Source organism: Choloepus didactylus, chromosome 15 (genome assembly GCF_015220235.1).
Source record: "Choloepus didactylus isolate mChoDid1 chromosome 15, mChoDid1.pri, whole genome shotgun sequence".
In the NCBI taxonomy this organism is placed as follows: Eukaryota; Metazoa; Chordata; class Mammalia; order Pilosa; family Megalonychidae; genus Choloepus; species Choloepus didactylus.
The window spans coordinates 55,898,310-55,917,106 of record NC_051321.1 but is presented as its reverse complement, the minus strand read 5'-3'; the positions used below and the strand labels follow the sequence as shown (position 1 = coordinate 55,917,106).

Genomic DNA, 18,797 nt, shown 5'->3' with positions numbered 1-18,797 from the left:
GGTACATGTTTCAATATTTTTAAATGTAAAATATAATTGCAAGAGGAATTATATTCATGATCTGTGCTAGAATTAAGGCTAGAGATCACTAACCTTTTGGGGACAGCCTGTGTTCTTAATCTGCTGAAAAAGAACTGATAGTTAATGTGTACTAGAAGAGGATTACCTTTTAGAGGAAGAATTTGAGGAAAACTCATTTAGGGAGGAAATCAACTATTGTGAATGTCTTCCTGTACAAATATGATTGCAAAGATTACTCACTGATTAACCTTTGCATATTAAATATGTCTAACTGGAATTTAAAAGTCATGAGCCTATTTCATTTATATGGCTTTTGAAAACATTTTGACCTATTTAGGTTGTTGCACTATAAGCCTTAAGGCAGGAACTTTAGAGGTATAAAAGGGAAGTCACATTTATTGTACTTCCTGGGATCCTGATTGAATGGGTCCACTTTATTATTATTATACATAAGCAGCCCCACGTCTCGGTTCTCTCAGTTCTTTAAACAAAATAAGTGAACATTTATTGAATGCTTCTAAATTTCAGAATAGAAGTAATATCTCAGGTAACCCTCACAACAACCCAATGAGGCAGTTATCATTAACAGAGAGATTAAATATTTTTCCTAATATTACACAACTGGTAAATAACTAAACTAGTACTAGGATGCATGTCTGCTGACTCTAGTGCCTAAGCTCATGTTAAAGGATAATTTTTAACAAAAATAAAATCATGACTCACATACAAATATAAAATAAACATACGAGAAATATTTTATTTAACTCATTAAATAAACAACAAAACCAGTAAAATGTATGTCTTAGTTTGCCAGGGCTACTGTATCAAAGTACCACAGATTAGTTGGCTTAAACAACAGGAATTGACTGTCTCATAGTTTTGGAGGCAGAAGTCTGAAATCAAAGTGTCAGCAGGGCCATGTTTTATCTGAGTCTGTAGGATTCTGGAAGTGGTTTGCCAGCAATCCAGGACTCAATCTCTGCCTCCATCACACAGCCGTCTCTCTCCTCTATGTCTCCTAATCCTCCTACTGTGTCCAAATTTCCTCTGCTTATAAGGACTCCAGCCATATTAAAACAACCCCCCTCCCCCCACTCCCCGATTCAATTTCACCACATTTTAACTAATACGATGTTCAAAGATCCTATTTACTAATGGATTCACAACCACATGACCAGGATTAGGACTTGAACATATCTTTGAGGGAGATATGATCCAATCCAAAACAGTGTTACAAGCCATTCAAAAGAGAATCCAAAAAACAGACATCATTACAGATCAGAAATGATGAATTTACAAATGGATGCAAGACTACCTGCTTTCACCATGGGGGTGGTAAGTCTTTGAACTTCCAAGGGACAAAATTTATTTGCATGTCTAAAGGCAAGAATTACTTTTTTTGTTATGTATTATCTATAAATTACAGAATTGTAAAATATCTCAAAGGCAATGACTCAGAGTCTCCACAGAACTGGAAAACTTGGAAAAGTGTGCTTTCAACAATGCATATATACTGGCCAGGAGCCCTGTATGTAAACATAATAGACCATACCTTTAGTATAGCAAGGCTGTATGCTTAAAAAGAGACTTTGTCTTTCTAATATCTGCTTGTACTTGTAGCTACAAACATCTCTGATACAGATTTAATTGCTGGCTTTTAAATTTTTTTTTTAATAACAAGTATTTGGATTTCAAAAGCACATTTATATCAAGCAATTCTTGTCTTCCAAACTGGGATATCAAAGTCAGCAGCATTTTTAGAGTCCCACTGAGGATCAAGGAACAAATCAGGTCTTAAATTGAGTTTTGAACTATGACATAACAATTCAGCTAGCTGTGCTCATTGAAGACAATTATTAAAATCCTTCTGAGGGTTCAGTCTTTTCCAGTAGATGCAAAGTGTTTAATGAACTCCTAAAGGTAACACAGAACTCTTTTTAAAAACCCTTTGAGTGGTAATTGTCAGAAATAGGTAAAAATATTAATTAAGTTTAACAAATGTGCTATTCTTAGTTATCTCTTCTCTTTCCTCTCAAAAGAAAAAAAAAGGGCAAGAATAAAAATACAAAGAATTTGAAGACCATGGATATGGATATATTCACCAAATAATCAACAGGGCTTATTATCCCTGAGTTTTAAGATTATGATTGATATGTGTGTGTGTGTGTGTGTGTGTGCGTTCTAATACAATTTTATTGACCAAAACAGATGGCAGGGCTAGAATTGACCTGCAGGCCATAGTTTACCAACTACTGGTTTAGGGCATGGGCTCTGGAGTCAAACTTCTTGGGTCTGAATCCAGGTTACACCTCTCACTATATGAGTGACTCTGGATGAATCATTAAAAATTTCTATGACTTACTTTTGTTATCTCTACAATGGGGATAACAGTATCTACTTGGAGTTATTGGAAGGATGCTTGCACACTACCCAGAGTACAGTGCCTGGCAAACAGCAGACTCTCAACGGGGGTTAACTCTTACTATTCTGTTTTCAACCAGAACCTTTTGAAGGATGGTCACATCACTCCTCTGATGGAATACTCAGCAATCTAGTAAGGTATGCACAACAAGGATGATGTCTTAACCCCATAGGTTGGCCAAGTTGATTGTTGTTGCTTTTTTTATTTCATTTCATTTTTGTTTATCAAAAGACAACAGTTTTCCACAGAGACTACATACCATCTTTGAAATAATAATGCAGATGATTTTAAAGAGAAGTATAAATAATACAAAAATAAATTTGATGTTGGAGAAGAAAACTAATGAAATTCTATTTTCCAGCAACTAAATCTCCACCAAAAAAAAATGCTTGACGCTTCTAGATTTCAATGCTCATGTGCTGTTTTTTTGGTCTATTTGTTTCTCTCTGACTCCCCAAAGGGGAAAGACTGATGCTGAGAGTAACATAAGCAAAGAGACAGAATCCTTTTGTTCCTCCTATAGTGAACTGGCTAACAAATAGTTGATAGTTTTTCAAGAACACAGCCACGTCCTGAGTTTCCAAATATTTGGCCATAAAATGCTGATGGCCACAAATATCTTTATAAGAGCAAACTCTCTGCAAAGAGTGCAAACTGAGCCCACGATCAGGAATATGCACATTGCCATTAAATCCAGCTAGTTTCCCCTAATAGAAGCTGGTTTCCCCCAGCACAGCTGGCTAATTACAAGCTCTATATAGACAATTTTTCTCTCTTTGGAACTGTTTTGGAATCCTTAGCCCAACTCTTTTTTCTTCCTACAAGCTCTGAAAAATCATGCCTAAATACTTGAACTTCTGAAACCTTAGGGAAATGGGAAGGGGAGGGGAGATGTGGAAATAAAGGTAGATTCTAATTACATGATAAGGGCTTCTGTGGGTGAGTGAGGTTATACAAAGGCTGGACTCCAAAATGAGAACTCTAAAATGCTAAGCTCCCCACCTCTGGTCCAATCAAGTAGTCACAAATGAGAAAGAAACTTCATCATATTATGGTAAAATACACACACACCACCATCCAGAGGGGGGGTGGAAACATAGTTTAAATTCTGCATTACTATAATAAAAACAAAAGAATCTTTGGCATTCTGCAGTGGTTTGTGCTTTCTGAAACATTTCCAAACAGCTTATTATCTAATCACTTAAGTAAAACTCAGTAAGATAGCAGAAGAGATATTCTTTTCTTTTGATAAAAGAAAACAGATCAGAGTTCAGTTAGTGACAGAGGCAGAAAAAAACCATCATTCCTGATTCCAAATCTAAGGTTCTTTCCATTAAAGTGAATTCCCCTCAGCACTGCTGCCACCAGCATTTCCACCCAATACACCGTCTAATTATATCCAGATGGCTTGTGAATCTCCTCCACTTCAATCTGAGTTAATGTGGAAAACGGAGAAGTCTGGATTAGCAAAGGATATCAGAATCATCTTTCCTTACCGTAAAAAGCCAGTCTTCTCACATAAGTGCATTAGCACTTTTAGCACATCAGTAGCATGCCACAGCTCCCCAAAGCATTGTTTTTAATTAAATGCACAAAACCCCAGAATAAAAATAAACTTACTAACCCCCCACTGAGGAATAGGATAATTTCCTTATAGAATAACCTTCATGGACTGATGAGGTTTCCTCACTAATATTTATGTAACAGCCAATGCAAACAACTTAATCGCCTGGAGGGTAAACTGTAGGACTCCAGAGGCAAATGTCGTCAAGAATATCCAAGAAGCTTCCAGGATTCACTGAGCCTTTGAGCATGGGGGTCTAGTGCTCTGGTTTGGAGGCAATCCACCTGGGTTCAAATACATGGAGGTTGGGTGATATGAGGAAAACTGCTGAACCCCTCTAAGCTTCAGTTTCCTAAGCATTAAAAGTGAAGATAACAATATAACCTTCTTCACATAGTTGTGGCAAGGATTAAATGAGATAAAGCTCTTATTCCATGCTCTACATGAGAGCATTCAATGCTTAATATTAAGGGAATATTATCTGAGCATCTCATTAAGCTGCATGGCACATAAAATGTCCCCATTTTTACAATGGGAGAGAAAACAAAATGTGTAGCTTAGTATTTTATATAGGTCAGGCATTTTAAGTATTGCTGTAACATTTCAGTGTCAATGTAGTTGTAGTTGTGATTGTAACTGTGTCACTTTCACTTTGTGTTTAATAATCAGGACTTAAATAAATGAAGCATTCAAACCAATTAAAATGCAAATGATGTCAAAGGCTGTGTGAATTGTTGAAATAAAAAGAGTGAACCTAAAAATTTAGTTGCCACATAGAACAAGGTAATAAAATTGGCACGCTCACCTCAAATCAATGTAGGATGCTATACTGTGTCTCAAATGCATGTTAAAAAAAAGAAAAAAGAATGTGTCACATCAAAATCATGTTGTTAATTTGTTAATTTTATTAGTTTTGTTTATATTTCATTTGTAAATGTATTTCAATCTCATATAAGTACTATAAGAGTTCATATAAATATATAGATAAACTCACTTCTTGGTTCTTTTAGGTTTTTTGAAGATTCTTTAGGAATTCTGCAAAGATAATTGAGGCTTCTATAAATAGTTTTATTTCTTTCATTCCAATCTGCATGCCTTTTATTTCTTTTTCTTGCCTTATTACACTGGCTAAGACCTCCAGTATGATGCTGAACACAAGTAATATATTTCATTTTGATGGGAATCAACTTTTATTCTTGGTATGGGTTTGCTTCTCCTTGTCTTGTCACTATCTGCAGACTTGTAGAGTTTGTTTGATCTACTGATCTGGCATCCCTTGCACAGACCAAGGAAACCATCTTAAAGCAAAAGAGGTACACCAATGAGCACATAACAATGGGATCTACTGGTTCTTTACCATCCAGAAGCTGCCAGTCTGAAACAGTGATGGATCTGACTTGGAAATGATACCCAGTGAAGATGGGGCCCCATCTCCCAGAATCCAGTATACACAGTAAATCAATGATCATTATACAGTACTGTATCTCCAACTGATAAAATACATACATCTAGGAACCAAGGAATAAAAACAGGAATGGCCTTGCTTACCTGCTTCCCGTCACTGCTAGTGATCCACTCAGGGATTTTTTGCTTACCATTCCCACATCTTTGGGTTCTGCAGGTTTATAGGGAGCACAGCAAGAGTTGCACTGACCTTCTTCCAAGGCTCCTTCTGTTAAGAGACAAGTAGGCAAGAAAAGAAATTACCACCCTAGCAGGGATATTGGCTGTAATCATTAGGAGGAGATAGGGCTGTTTGTGAACATTTAGAAGAAACACTATAAAACAAAAAGACTTGCTAATCTAGAACACTACTGTCATTGATTTGAATTCCAATACTTATTTTTTAATCATTTTCTTCACCTACTGTGTGCTTCCAATAGGGTCAGAGGGTCTTAAATGTCCAAACAAGTTGAGAACACAGCTACAAGACATCAAACTTTCGCCTACACATCTTGGTGAATAGGGGATAGAGGAAGAGTGAAAGATAGATTACCAAGCCAGAGGTAGTAATGATTGGTGATGTTCAAGTTCATACAAAAATTTATATCTTTCAATCATTGATTAAGCAGCAAAGTGATAAATATGTGGAGAGAAACAAAGATCAATAGGATAACAGTTTATCTTCAGCATTAGTTACTCTTTACTTTTCTGTCCTCACCATCTTGACCCACCCCTCCTACCTGTCAAGACCCGTCTTTAGAGAGGGTGTTAAACCACTGCCTGTTCTTTCTCACTCTCTTTATTTGTTTTATTGGTCTCTCCAATTTCATGAGGGCAAGAAACTATCTGTCTTCCTCACTGTTTTATCTCCAGCACTAGCATAGCATCAGTGTATGACACAGAGGTCCACTGAATTTACTAAATGCATGAATGACTTACCAATTTTAAACCCATACAACGGAATGCTATTCTATTTAAAATTATGCCATAAGTAGATAATTATTTGCCATATATTATTAATTTGTAAAAAAGAAAAGAAAAAAAGGTTATAAAATAGTATGTGCAGTATTATCTCATTTTGAAGGATTTGATCAAGAAGATTAATACATAAATAATAATGCTGGTTGTCTCTAGTACATGTGAATAAGGGGATTAATATTCTTTTCCAATATTTTACCTGTATTTTCTGTTTCTCTATAATGAAAATGTTTCTTTTTAAAAAATAAGGTTAAAATTTATTTTAATATCAACGACAATGAAAAAATTCACCTATTGAGACTTACTCAATAAGATTTTTGTAAGATTGCTATAAGATGTTTGTCTACATGGAAAAACAGATAAAGTCATTTTGTATGTGACTGAAAATGAAGTAACATATACTTACCTCTAGGACTGTGGGTCACAAGTGATGGCACTTTTGCCTTCTCAGGGAACATTTGACAATGTCTATAATCATTTTTGATCAGCATGACTGGGTGAGGTGCTACCAGCACCTAGCAAATAGATGCCAGGGATGCTGCTAAAACTTCCTTCACTACACAACACAGCCCCCCCCGAAGAAGGAATTATGCAGTCAAAATGTCAACAGAGCCAAGGCTGAAAAACCCTGTTCTAGGATAATTCATATTTTGATGCTGGAAGACTCTCCGATGGCAAAAATACAAGACTTTAGCTACAGGTCAGTGGGGAAATGTTTTGGTCACCACATATGTAACAGCTCACTCTGACAAAAGATAAGTCTTGCATTTATTCAAAATGGAATTCATAAAAATATATTTTTAAGATCTTCCTTTACATTACAGTTGTGTGTGCATGTGGCTCATTATACAGAAAGGAGAGGCACTATAAAGGAAACAACTAAATAAAATAAGTTTATTTGGCTATTTTCATTTTGTAGGTTCATGAAAAAGGTAAATTACTGAGGTGACAGCAATCCCTCGAGGGCCAACATAATGCTAACAAAAGGCTCAGTTTTATCAGTCAGATATCCAAGAGAAGGTCCTGGCAGTCGGGATGGCTGAACACTTCACAAGGAATGGTCTACTTTTTCACTATCTAAAGATCTTTAAAATAGAGACTAGGTGGAGGATTGGGCATACCTCTAAATTCAAGTGCATTTAATTTGTAAATCACATTTATTAAGGGAAACTACAAGATATGACCTAGAAGACTTACAAGAGCACGTGTGCACATTTAGTTGCTGTTTGACTGCATTAATTGATTTCTGTTATCTGCCACAAACTCGGTTTGGCATGTAGTACCTTTCCAAGAGACTGACTTCTCTCTATTCCCATAGACCAACACCTTTTCTGAGATTACTGCAAAAGCATTCTAACTGGTCTCTCAAACTCTACTTTATAATGTAGATGCTACTCATGAATCCAGGCTAACCTGAGTGTTAGTTCCCTCAACCACAAAATGAGGAAAATATCTATTTCACAGGGTGATAATGAGAATTAAATGAAATTGCATATATAAATCACCTAGAACAATATTGAACACATCATAGATACTCAGTAATAAGAACTTAAAGTGAAAATGCTCCTGCTAATGGAGTGATGACTTTCACAAGCCCCCCCAACCCATGTGTTTAGGTTTGCATAAAATACTTATATAAGACTGTGTCTGAAATCCAGGGAATTTACCAAAACACAAGCACAATGAAACTCTAGCTCAGAGGAGCATAAAAATTATTTGCTCAAACCTCTTTCCAACCCCTTCCATTTTCTGGGAATTAATAGATCTTGGAGCAGTGCAAAACACCATCTTGAGTAGAGATGCCTTTTTTCCTAAGCTGTTTAGTCTCTGGGCAACAAGAGTAACTCAACAAACAGAAAAATAGCTTTCCTTCCAGTCACTTCCAGAGGCAATGGAAATACTGACAGTATTAAATCTGAGACAACAATCTATTCATCAGAAATTAAAACTTGTATTTATTGAGGTTTATCTTTTTGTACTTACCCCTCATGCCAGCCCTAAAAATAGCCATTATTGACACTATTTTACAGATGAGGAAATTGAGGTTTAGTGACTGTGATTTGTTCAAGGCCAAGGGGCCAGTAAACTACACAGTTTGGATTTAATTCTGGGTCTCGGTCTGACTCATTTGCAGACCGCCTCTCAGAAGTAATGTGTTAGAATGCAACAAGATAATCTAAAATCTATTTAATCTGTCCAGAGGCAATTGAATGTTGAGTAAAAATTAAAGTTTTTCCTTGGGGCAGATATAATCATTTTCTTTTTTAAACAAAAATGCAAAATAGTTAACTGATGGGAGCACTTCCTGGTTGTGCTAAATTTTCTTCTGCTTCACTTTTAAACTCAGGACATATTGCTTTTGCCTACATTTCCCTCTCCATGGCCAATGATTCAGTAGTTGTATGTTAGGCCAAAGGAAGGAAGGAATTACCCAAAGGGACATGGATTGTTGCCTAACTTCCAGACTCCATGCGTGTTAAAAAAATTTACATTCCCTGGTCCAGCCGTAAGTCCTATCTCCCTTTTCTCATCGGACGCACATATCTCATGAATTCAGTTGAGATGCAATAAAAACACAGATTATTGCTGGGATAAACTACTTGCTACTAAGGAATAATCATTATTATAGTTAACACTGACCCTTAAAATGCCTAACTAAACAGAACTTGTGACTATTTTGAAAAGAAATCACTGCTTTCTTACTTTCCCCTCCAATTTTGAAAGTCATTTTCCCTGTCTTTGCTTGCCCTGGCAGCTAGTCAAGACTCCCATTCATTGCTATTCATTCTCTTTATTATATCTGCAACATATTTGAATAGTCATAGTTCTTTGCTCAGCTTTGTAATTAGATGAAGTGATGAAAATAACTTTGAGTTCAATTTTCTCTGCATAAAAATAACTCTTTGAGTCTTCTGATGTAATAAATTATAGACAACTTTAGGTGGGACTAGATCTAAAATTGGAGTCTTGATTATGGCCAGATGCTTCTAAGTGGTATCAGAACCATCTTTTACATTATATTCTTTAGCTGCAGGCTCAGATGTTTTACTATAATTAATCTAACTAGGAGATGATGAGTCCAATTGATGGTCAGTAGGGCACTGATATCATTTTCCATACTAACTCATATCCAATAAATACTCTGAATTCCAAATAGCTTATCTATAAAGTCAAGGGGTTGGGGACTAAACCCTAAAATTCGTTTCAGCTCCACTGTTTGCAATTCTATTTACCTCAGTTTCCATATCCAGATATGTAATGCAACAGGTCACGATGGAATCTGGGTCCTGGGATTTTTTTTTTATCTCACATTTCCTAAAAATGTGTCAGGAGGGAATAATCTTGTCCCTTCACTCAGCTTACTGGATATATTACATGGTACTGGAATAAATATCTGATTCCTTACTATGAAGTACTTCAAATTGATTCAACAATAAAAACAATAATAAATAATATATACCTTCATAGTACTGTAATTTACAAATTAAATTTGGGATGGCAGGTGACCTAAATGAGTGAAGCTGGGTGGAGACTATGGTAGATGAGACAGGGCATGCATAAGAGTGCACAGACTTTAATATCTGATGCACTTCAGCAATACACAAGATAGCTTTTTATTTCTTGCCCAAATCCAAGGCTTTGAAATCTGAATGAGAAGCAAACCCCTTGATGGTTGGAAGGTCATCTATAAAAGTCCCTGCGAAGAGATGAGTGACCGCAGAGAGTCAAGTTGCCTTTATTCCCCACCAACCCCCTCTGTGCATAAGGGAAACAAGGGCTCTTGGGCCAGTTTTCATTAGACAAGTGCAAAAGAACTGGAACATTTCCTTACTGAAGCACAAAGGCCCTCTGCCTCTTTTGTTGGCTCAGAAGCTTCAATAGGCCTTGGAGTTTCAAAGGTTTAACCAGCGGAGTTCCAACTGGGCTGGGATAGAGTAGTGCCTGGATATTGAGTAGAAAAGCAAGTGTCTCTGCCCACTCAGTAACCCCAGGCTGGAGGGATCTTCCTACAAAGACTGAAACACAATGTTTTATGATTTGTGCCATCACAAGAACAGCAGAGAACCAGGTGATGAAATACCACTTTACCCTTCACTTTCAAACAACTATCTATTACTCTGACAACCTTTGAAAGAACATAAACAACTGTACTTAAGGACCTACCAAAATTCATTCCCTAGCATCACACATTCAGAGCAGGCAGCTTCCTTTAAAAAGCAAAAAGACCCAGGCCATTCTGGCTCGTAGTTAGAGAGTCAGTGATGGACAGATACATAAAAGCTGAGTTAAATGAAAGGGGAAGAGAAATGAACCATTAGAAAAGGGCATCTTAGCCCAGAGAAAAGTCATGGAAGAGGAACCGGGAGAGAAAGCTCCATTGTTTGGTATTCCCAGCTCTTAGCCAAGTCAGGGGGAAGACAGAAGATGATCAGCATACAAAGAATCCACTTACTGTCAATTTTTGTTATACTCCATTATGGTTAAGAGGCCAGATAGACTTTCCTTCTCCCTATGATACTGAGAGGGCGGCAGTTATTTTTAAAGGATAATTACAAAGAGGTGACAGTGCCAGATATAACTCACTAACATCCCCTGGCACGATCCCATCACCCAATCCCTACTCACATAAATTAAACTACTAAATCATTCTCTTAATTGTGTCAATCAATTCCACAAATATCTACGATCTACTATACCTACTATAGACAAGCCACTGTGGAAGGCTCTGGCAGTATAAAGATAAATGAAATGTGAACCTTGTCCTCAAATAGACTGCAGTACAGAGAATGAGACAAACTACAACCACAACAGTGGCAGCATGGTATACTGGAAAGAACTTGGCCTTCAGACGTAGACAGAACTGGATTTGAATCCTGGCCCTTCTACCTATTATGTAGCCTAGCTAGCTGACTACATATTATGCAGCATAGTTAGCTCAGTTTACTCACTCCTAAAATAGAGACAACTGTATGCATAATGTAGGGCAATTTTACAAACTAGGAATTCCATTTATCAAGTAAAGTAGGTGTTCAATAAGCAGGCATTAGCTGTTCTGAATACCTTTAGTTTGTTGCTATGGATCTACTCTCTACCCCTCCCAACTCTGTTCTGTGACCCAGGAAGCTGCCCTTTATAGAGTATATCTATGGATTAAATTTTTCTCTATTTTTCCTCTGGTTTCTGGCTGGGTTCAGCCAATTGAGGTCATGGGCAGTAGACTGGAGGGCAGTAGGATTGTGAAGTTTTTTATGTATTCCCCAGGCTCCCTGCTTGTGGAGTTGCTGTGGATCTTTCTACCAAAAGCCACAGCTGTAAGATGGTCTTAAGCCTTAAGAAGACCTTAAGAGGACCTTCTCCATCAGCTACTCTCTCTGAGTTATGTAAATGATCCTTCCCTTTCCCTAATCAGCGCTAGGATAGTAAGGCTTCTTGATGCTACCAGCACCAGATTACTGTACTATCCCTTGTTGCTTCCCCTAAACCCTGCCTTTACCTTTGTTTTATTAAACTCTCATCCAACTGCCCTATTGGAGTATGGCTTCTGTTTTTGGCTGACACCTGATTGATACAAGTACCATTTATTCATGTAGATGACAACATGCTATGAGGACATAGGAGGAACAAATAAACCATCCTGGAGGATATCAAGGAAATAACTAAAACATCTTCTAAAGGACTACCTGAAAATTGGTGAGAGCTAGCAATGTGAAAATAGTGGGAAGAGGACATTCCAGGAAGAGGGAGTAGCCATATGCAAATCTCACAGGCAAGACATAACTATTTTTTGGAAAACTTCAAGTGTCTCAGCTTGGCTGGAACTAGAATAAGAGACAGGAGGATGGCATGAAGCAGCTGAAGAGGTAAATAGGACCAAGGTCACAAAAGACAATTGTATGACTTTCTCCTAGAGGCACTGAGATTAGTCTCTTTAACACAGACTATTAAAGAATTTAAACCATTTAAGCATTTTAGAAAGCACTATAGAGAAGGGATTGGAAAGGCACAAGCCTGAAGACAAAAATATCAAGTAAGCAATCCAGGTGAAAAAAGTAAGATAGCCACAAAATGGAGAAAATGAGATGAATTTATTAGCTATTAAAAAAATCAACTACATAAGATTTAATGAGCAATTAATTTAAGAGTGAGGGAGAAGAAGTCAAGGATGACCCCCACTTCCAAGTTTCATCCCTTTGTTTAGTTCTGATCTTCTCTTGTATAAGATGAATTGTTTGCCCTCAACAGAACTCTGAAAGACAAGGAGGGTTTTGACTTGGGCAACTTGGTGACCTGTTGTACAACTGCTCTTCAGAAAGAGACAAAATTAAACCTTAACCCAGTGGTGTGCTAGAGCTATCTCACACCAGCTTCAAAGGGTCCATTATGCAAATTTCTTCCAAACTTCAGGCTCAGTGACATCACATTAGTAGTTGAAATTGGCCACTGTTGGGATATTTACACCATGGAAATCATCAAGCACTGCAATCAAGACGCTTTTTTCCCTCCCAAAGAACCAGTTGTTAAACATTTACTAGACACCACTGGTTAAGGTCATTTCACAAAGGGAGGGATACCTCTACTGTGATGGCAGAATTGAGGTCTGACTAGAGTGAAAAAACCTATACCAAGATAAATATTTAAAAAACAAAAACAAAAACAAAAACAAACCTGCACCAAGACCTGTTACACAAACCAGAATCAGAGGGTAATTTGCAAGTTCTGAATGAAATGCATGTTAGTAGGTTTTCTGCGACATGTCTAAGAAGAGCCTGCTAAAGATGAATAAGTAAGTTGGCACCAAGAGGGAAGAATTTTAAACAGCTCAGGTAGTAGGTAATTGAGGTTGCTACTCAGTAACGAGAAAGCACAGTAACTTAGCCAGGGATCAGAAACCAGGAACATCACATGAATAGGAATTAACTCAAGCATGAAAGATGGGAGAAAAGTTATATCAGGGAAAAACCAGAGAGCCTTTAAAATGGTGGTAGCATGCCTTCTTGCAAGTCTTTATTAAAGACACCTTTTATTTTCTCATTGGGAAATTGCTTTGGAATATATCACCATCCCCACCATCAAGGCATCTTCCAGAGAGTAAAGCAGGTGAGAGTCTAGAGAGGTGTCCATGATACAGGGCAGATATAAGATGAGGTAATGTGCATAGGCAACTCATGGGCTCAAAATAATTCAGTAAATCTCAGTTCCAGTCAACCAGGAGGTGGAAGTCCAAGATGGGCCAAAGGCCATTTCATTTTACTTTATTACGATGAGCAAGACCAATGTTCTAGTTACTAATGCTGCCAGAATGCAAAACACCAGAAATGGACTGGCTTTTATAAAAGGGGGTTTATTTGGTTACACAGTTACAGTCTTAAGGCCATAAAGTGTCCAAGATAATGCATCAACAATCGGGTACCTTCACTGGAGGATGGCCTCTGTTAGCTGAGAAGGCATGTGGCTGGTGTCTGCTCTGGAGTTCTGGTTTCAAAATGCCTTTCTCCCAGGATGTTCGTCTCTAGCCTTTAGCTTCTCTCCAAAATGTCACTCTCAGTTGCTCTTGGGGCATTTGTCCTCTCTTAGCTTTTCCAGAGCAAAAGACTGCTTTCAAAGGCTGTCTCCAAAAGGTCTCTGTAAACTGCAGTTCCTCTCTCAGCTCCTGTGCATTCTTCAAAGTGTCCCTCTTGTCTGTAGCAAGCTCGCTCCTTCTGTCTGAGCTTATATAGTACTCTAGTAAACTAATCAAGGCCCACGCTGAATGGGCAGGGCCACGCCTCCATGGAAATTATCCAATCAGAGTTGTCACCTACAGTATGTTTGGTCACATCTCCATGGAAACACTTATAGAATTACAATCTAATCAACACTAAATACATCTGCCCCCACAAGACTGCATCGAAGAACATAGCACTTGGGGGACATAATACATCCAAACCAGCACAACCAGCTACATCATTTACAGGATCCAGTGTAAAATAAATAAGGTCCCTTGTCAAAAATTATTAAGGGTGTCAAGAGAGCAACAGAAAAGCCTTAAAGCAAGCACATGCCTATGAAGCAGGCTTTGATGATGGGGATGGGTCACTGTGGTAATCATGAAATTTGACCTAACATATTACTTCCTTCTATTTAGACCACTCTCTCTTGCATTATTCACCTATAAGTGAACTTTGGAAGACAGGAAGCTATTAGCTCTTCGGCTGGAAATGCAGACTCCATGGAACCAGGAAGCTTAAGACTCAAGAAACAGGATTTCAATGATGCTTGGTGAGTGAAACATCATAGAAAGTGGCAAAAATTTTGAGAATAATCATGACTGATTCCAAGTGTGATTAGCTGGATGGTCTAAATGCTGTAACACCACAAAATTTCAGTGAGTGCAAAAACAATAGCAGTTTCTTTCTTGCCCACATCACAGTCTAGTACAGGCCAGTGAGGCATTTTGTTCCACAGTCATTCAGAGATCAAAGGTCCTTCCATCTTGTCAATCCACCTTCCTCTAGGTCCTCATAGTACACCCCACTTAGTTGGTAGATGAGGAAAGAGAACAAGGATCCTGTGTGGGAGGTTTTCAGGGGTCAAGCCTGGAAGTGGTGCCTATCACTTCTACTCACATTCCTTTGGCCAGAATTCAGTTATATGAACACATATAAGAGGAGACCAGAAAGTGTGGCTCTGTGCCCATGAAGAGGAGAACATGAACACTGATGAACACTGGCAGTCTCAGCCACACAAAGACTATTGGTGCTGGCTCAGGTTCAAGTGATCAAGAGCAGTTCTGAATTCTATGCTAGAGAAGAATTCCTTCCATCTGTCTTTCCTACATTAAACAATTATCAGTAGCCTATAATTTGCAGGCCTGCATTAAATACAGGGAATTATAATGATGTCAAATCACAGAGGCAGCACTCTCAGTGAACTAGTCATAGAGGAGCAGTAAACTGAGGACGATACCCATGTGCCTGCTTTAGATGGTGCTGCCTGTGGACTGATATGGCTCCAGCTTCTCAGAGCCCAGCCCTTTAAGACCATCCTGGGCTCTCAGTATCCATTTGCTAAATTAGAAAAATGTGGGTTTGATTGAGTAGATGCCAATTTTCCCAAAATGTGATCTTCTCTCAAGAGTTTCAGTGAGACCCTATCAAGACCAAACATTCTTGAAATGTGGGAATTTGAACAGGTGATCTCTAAAGCCCCTTTCAGCTCTGACATTCAAGATGTTATGTTCCTGCAATTAAGCAGAGCCAGGAAATCAGGTAAGAAGGCTGGACAGGAACCAGGAGTAATGTGGTAATGGGGGTTGGTAATAGCAGATTGGAATTCAGGGGCAAAAGCCAGAAGGATGGAGATCTTGCCAGAAGAATAGAGAGCCTACTGGGACAGTGACTTGGGATCTATTTTCTGACTTAAATAAATATTGCTTTATGATAATTAAGCAGGTATGTGAATTTTAACAGTGCCTGGAGCTCACACTCTCAAATACGCAGAGGTCCTCAAACTTTGTAGTACATAAGAATTAAACCAGGAGTTTAAAATGCATTTTCCCTCATCAGAATTTCTGATTCCATATGTTAAAGGCAGGACCAGGAATATGCATTTTAACAAGCACTTCTAGGCGATTATGTTTGCGAATCTTGAGATGGTGAAGAAGCTCGATGGAATCAGGCTTCACAGGCCATTTCTCTCCCGTAAGATGTCATGTGGTAGACCAGAGGTGATTAGCATCCTTCTGTCTTTGTTTTTAAAAGCTTATTAGTGCTGTGGGCTTGCATTCCCAATCCCATTGCTTTCCTTTGCTGCCAGCACTTGTAGAGTAGTATGATAAGAAGGGGAATCAAAATAAGTTTTTCCAGCTGGATCTTTGCGTTGGCATACATCTGGATAAAAATTAGTGGAGACATATCAATCCAAGAGACAGCTGTTTCCCAACAGCTGGTTTTAACACTGTGAACAACACATCTGGATTCAGGGCTCATTATTCTCTTATCTGAGTTGGACAAGTTAGTGTCACAAAGGCAGTGTTTTTCTCACTTTAGACAGTGTGCCAAAGCACTCTCCCAGTCAGGTTAACTTGTACTCAGAGCCACATCAAGAGATGGAAATTAGGTCCACTACTACAGACCACAGACCAGGGCAGCTCAGAGCTTCAGCTGCTGCTAAGAAGGCCCTGCAGCTCATCACATACATTTGGCTCATAAAGTCACCACCAAAATGTGGTGTGGGACTGACTTTGCTCCTTCCACACTTCCCAGACTACCTAAAAAATTTTTGTTTTTTGCCTTTTAGGGTCTTCCCTAAGCCATACTTTAGCCAGGTTTCATCTAGAAACAGAACTTAAGGTGGGGCTAGAGTACACTTAAGGAACCATCAGATTCACAACATTGTCAAGAATAATATCTATGACCTCAAATCCCACCCAGCAGCCCTATCACACCACATATTATTATTCATGAAATTAGTTTTTTGCTTTGCTTTTACAATATGGGTGGATAAGTCTAAGTAAATAAATCTAAAACACAGGAAAAGATGATTCACAAGCAGAGGTTTCTGAAAATATTACTGGCGTACCTACCCTTTTGTGTTGCAATCTGTATCTGTAGTTTTAGCTGAAATCAGAGACTGCCAACCTTCCTCTTGAATGTGGCAGACTCCACAGTTAATAGGGGCCTCTGATGACTAATAGAGAGGACCATGCCATCAAGTCATGAGACTCTGGGTTTTGAAAGAATGGGGATCTGGCTGAAACCCAATTGCAGGAAAAAGGAAATTGACTGTAAAGAGTTCCTCAATTAAGGGACAAATTTTTGCACACTATTTTATTCCTTTACTGAGAAATTCATTGTATTCCACTCACAACTCACCTTGATCTATGTGGAATTACTGCCATGCTGACCATTGCCCAAGCACCCAGGACCACTCCAGGATCAAAGTAAACTGAATCTTCAAGTTTTTAGATTGTCCCATTCATTGCAGGAAAGCAGGGAGACAATCTGGAACTTGTGGGAGGCTACTATATATGAGTCACTCTGACTTCCATCCACAGATCAGGAAGTAATATTGCACAGATTATTATGATTCAGAAAGCAGCAGAACCAGGAAAACTTTCATATCCCATGTCTACCATATCAACCAGCATCTAGCAATGGTTGAAGTAACATCCTTACAAGTGGCTTCCTCAATGAGAGATAGGGCCCTGTCTTCCACTGGGACTTGCAGGGGGTTCAGATACCTGAATCAAAGGAAGGATGGGCAAAACAATGGGGAATGGGACACACTGATGCTTAATTAGCATAATTCACAATTTTGTGTAAAGAGGGCTCTAAACTCACTCATACATTCAACAATATTTACTTAGGTATTATGTACCAAGCTCTATGCTAGTTGTTGAGAATACAATAGTAAGCAAGACTGCCTATGGAGCACAGTGGATCTCATAATCTCATGCGTTAACTGCTATAATTGGGTCCTAAAGGAGTCTATAGGATGGGTAGCCAATGGAGGTTTGAGAGATCAGGAAAGCCTTTCAGGAGAAAGTTACCTTGGCAAGTCACATTTTGGGGCCTTGGTTTCTTTATCTTTAAATGGGAATAATAATAATATTACCTTATAAAGTTGAGTTGAAGATTAAACGAGATGATATATATAAGGTACTTAGCATAGTTGCTGGACATAAACTCTCCAAAGATTCAGCTGTTACTGTTATTTTTGTTACGGTTAATTCTCAAACTATTATTACTAGCAACTTACTGCTGTCATTGTTGTTATTATCATTTGGGACTTTAAGAGCGGAGAGGTGAAAGTTAGGGGAAGAATGGAGACCATGCCAGGCAAAGGAAAGAGCATTATGAGGGGCTACAGGCAAGAGACATCAGAGCTTAGGGTAACTGGACATACAGTATGTGAAGGGTATAAAAGGTAAGTGGCAAGAGATGAAATGGAGACATCAACAAGACTCTGATAATGAAGGCTTTGTAAGCCAAGTATAAAGAGTTTGGCTTTTACTCCAGGAGTCACTGAAGGATATCATGTAATGGGGCAACATGATCACACACAAACAAACACAAATACACACTCACACATACATATTCATACAACTTTCATATCCATAACTTACAAATCATGTCAAAATGCAGTTGGGTCTTAAAGATGACATAATACAAACCTTTTATTTTAATGTTGAGGAAAATGAGTCCAAAGGGGTAACCTAACCTAACCAGAATGGTAGTTCTGAACTACATATCTTTTGACACCTGATACCTTGGTTTCTTTCCACCACAGAACACTGCTTTCCTTTATACTCTCCATTGTTACTATGCTGCTGCCAGAAAAGCTGGGAAGATCTCAGGTTAATAGTGTCCCAACTAAGCTGTTTCTTCT

General features: G+C 38.4%; 1 protein-coding gene across 3 annotated transcripts in view; it reads right to left on the bottom strand.

Annotated features, from left to right (window-relative positions):
• PHYHIPL (phytanoyl-CoA 2-hydroxylase interacting protein like) overlaps positions 1-18,797 on the bottom strand; it is a 449,794-nt gene that overhangs the window by 181,310 nt on the left and 249,687 nt on the right. For all 3 annotated transcript variants that reach the window (XM_037803807.1, XM_037803809.1, XM_037803808.1), the window contains one exon: positions 5,556-5,679. The gene's annotated coding sequence lies outside the window, so the exon portion shown is untranslated. The remainder of the gene's footprint in view (positions 1-5,555; positions 5,680-18,797) is intronic.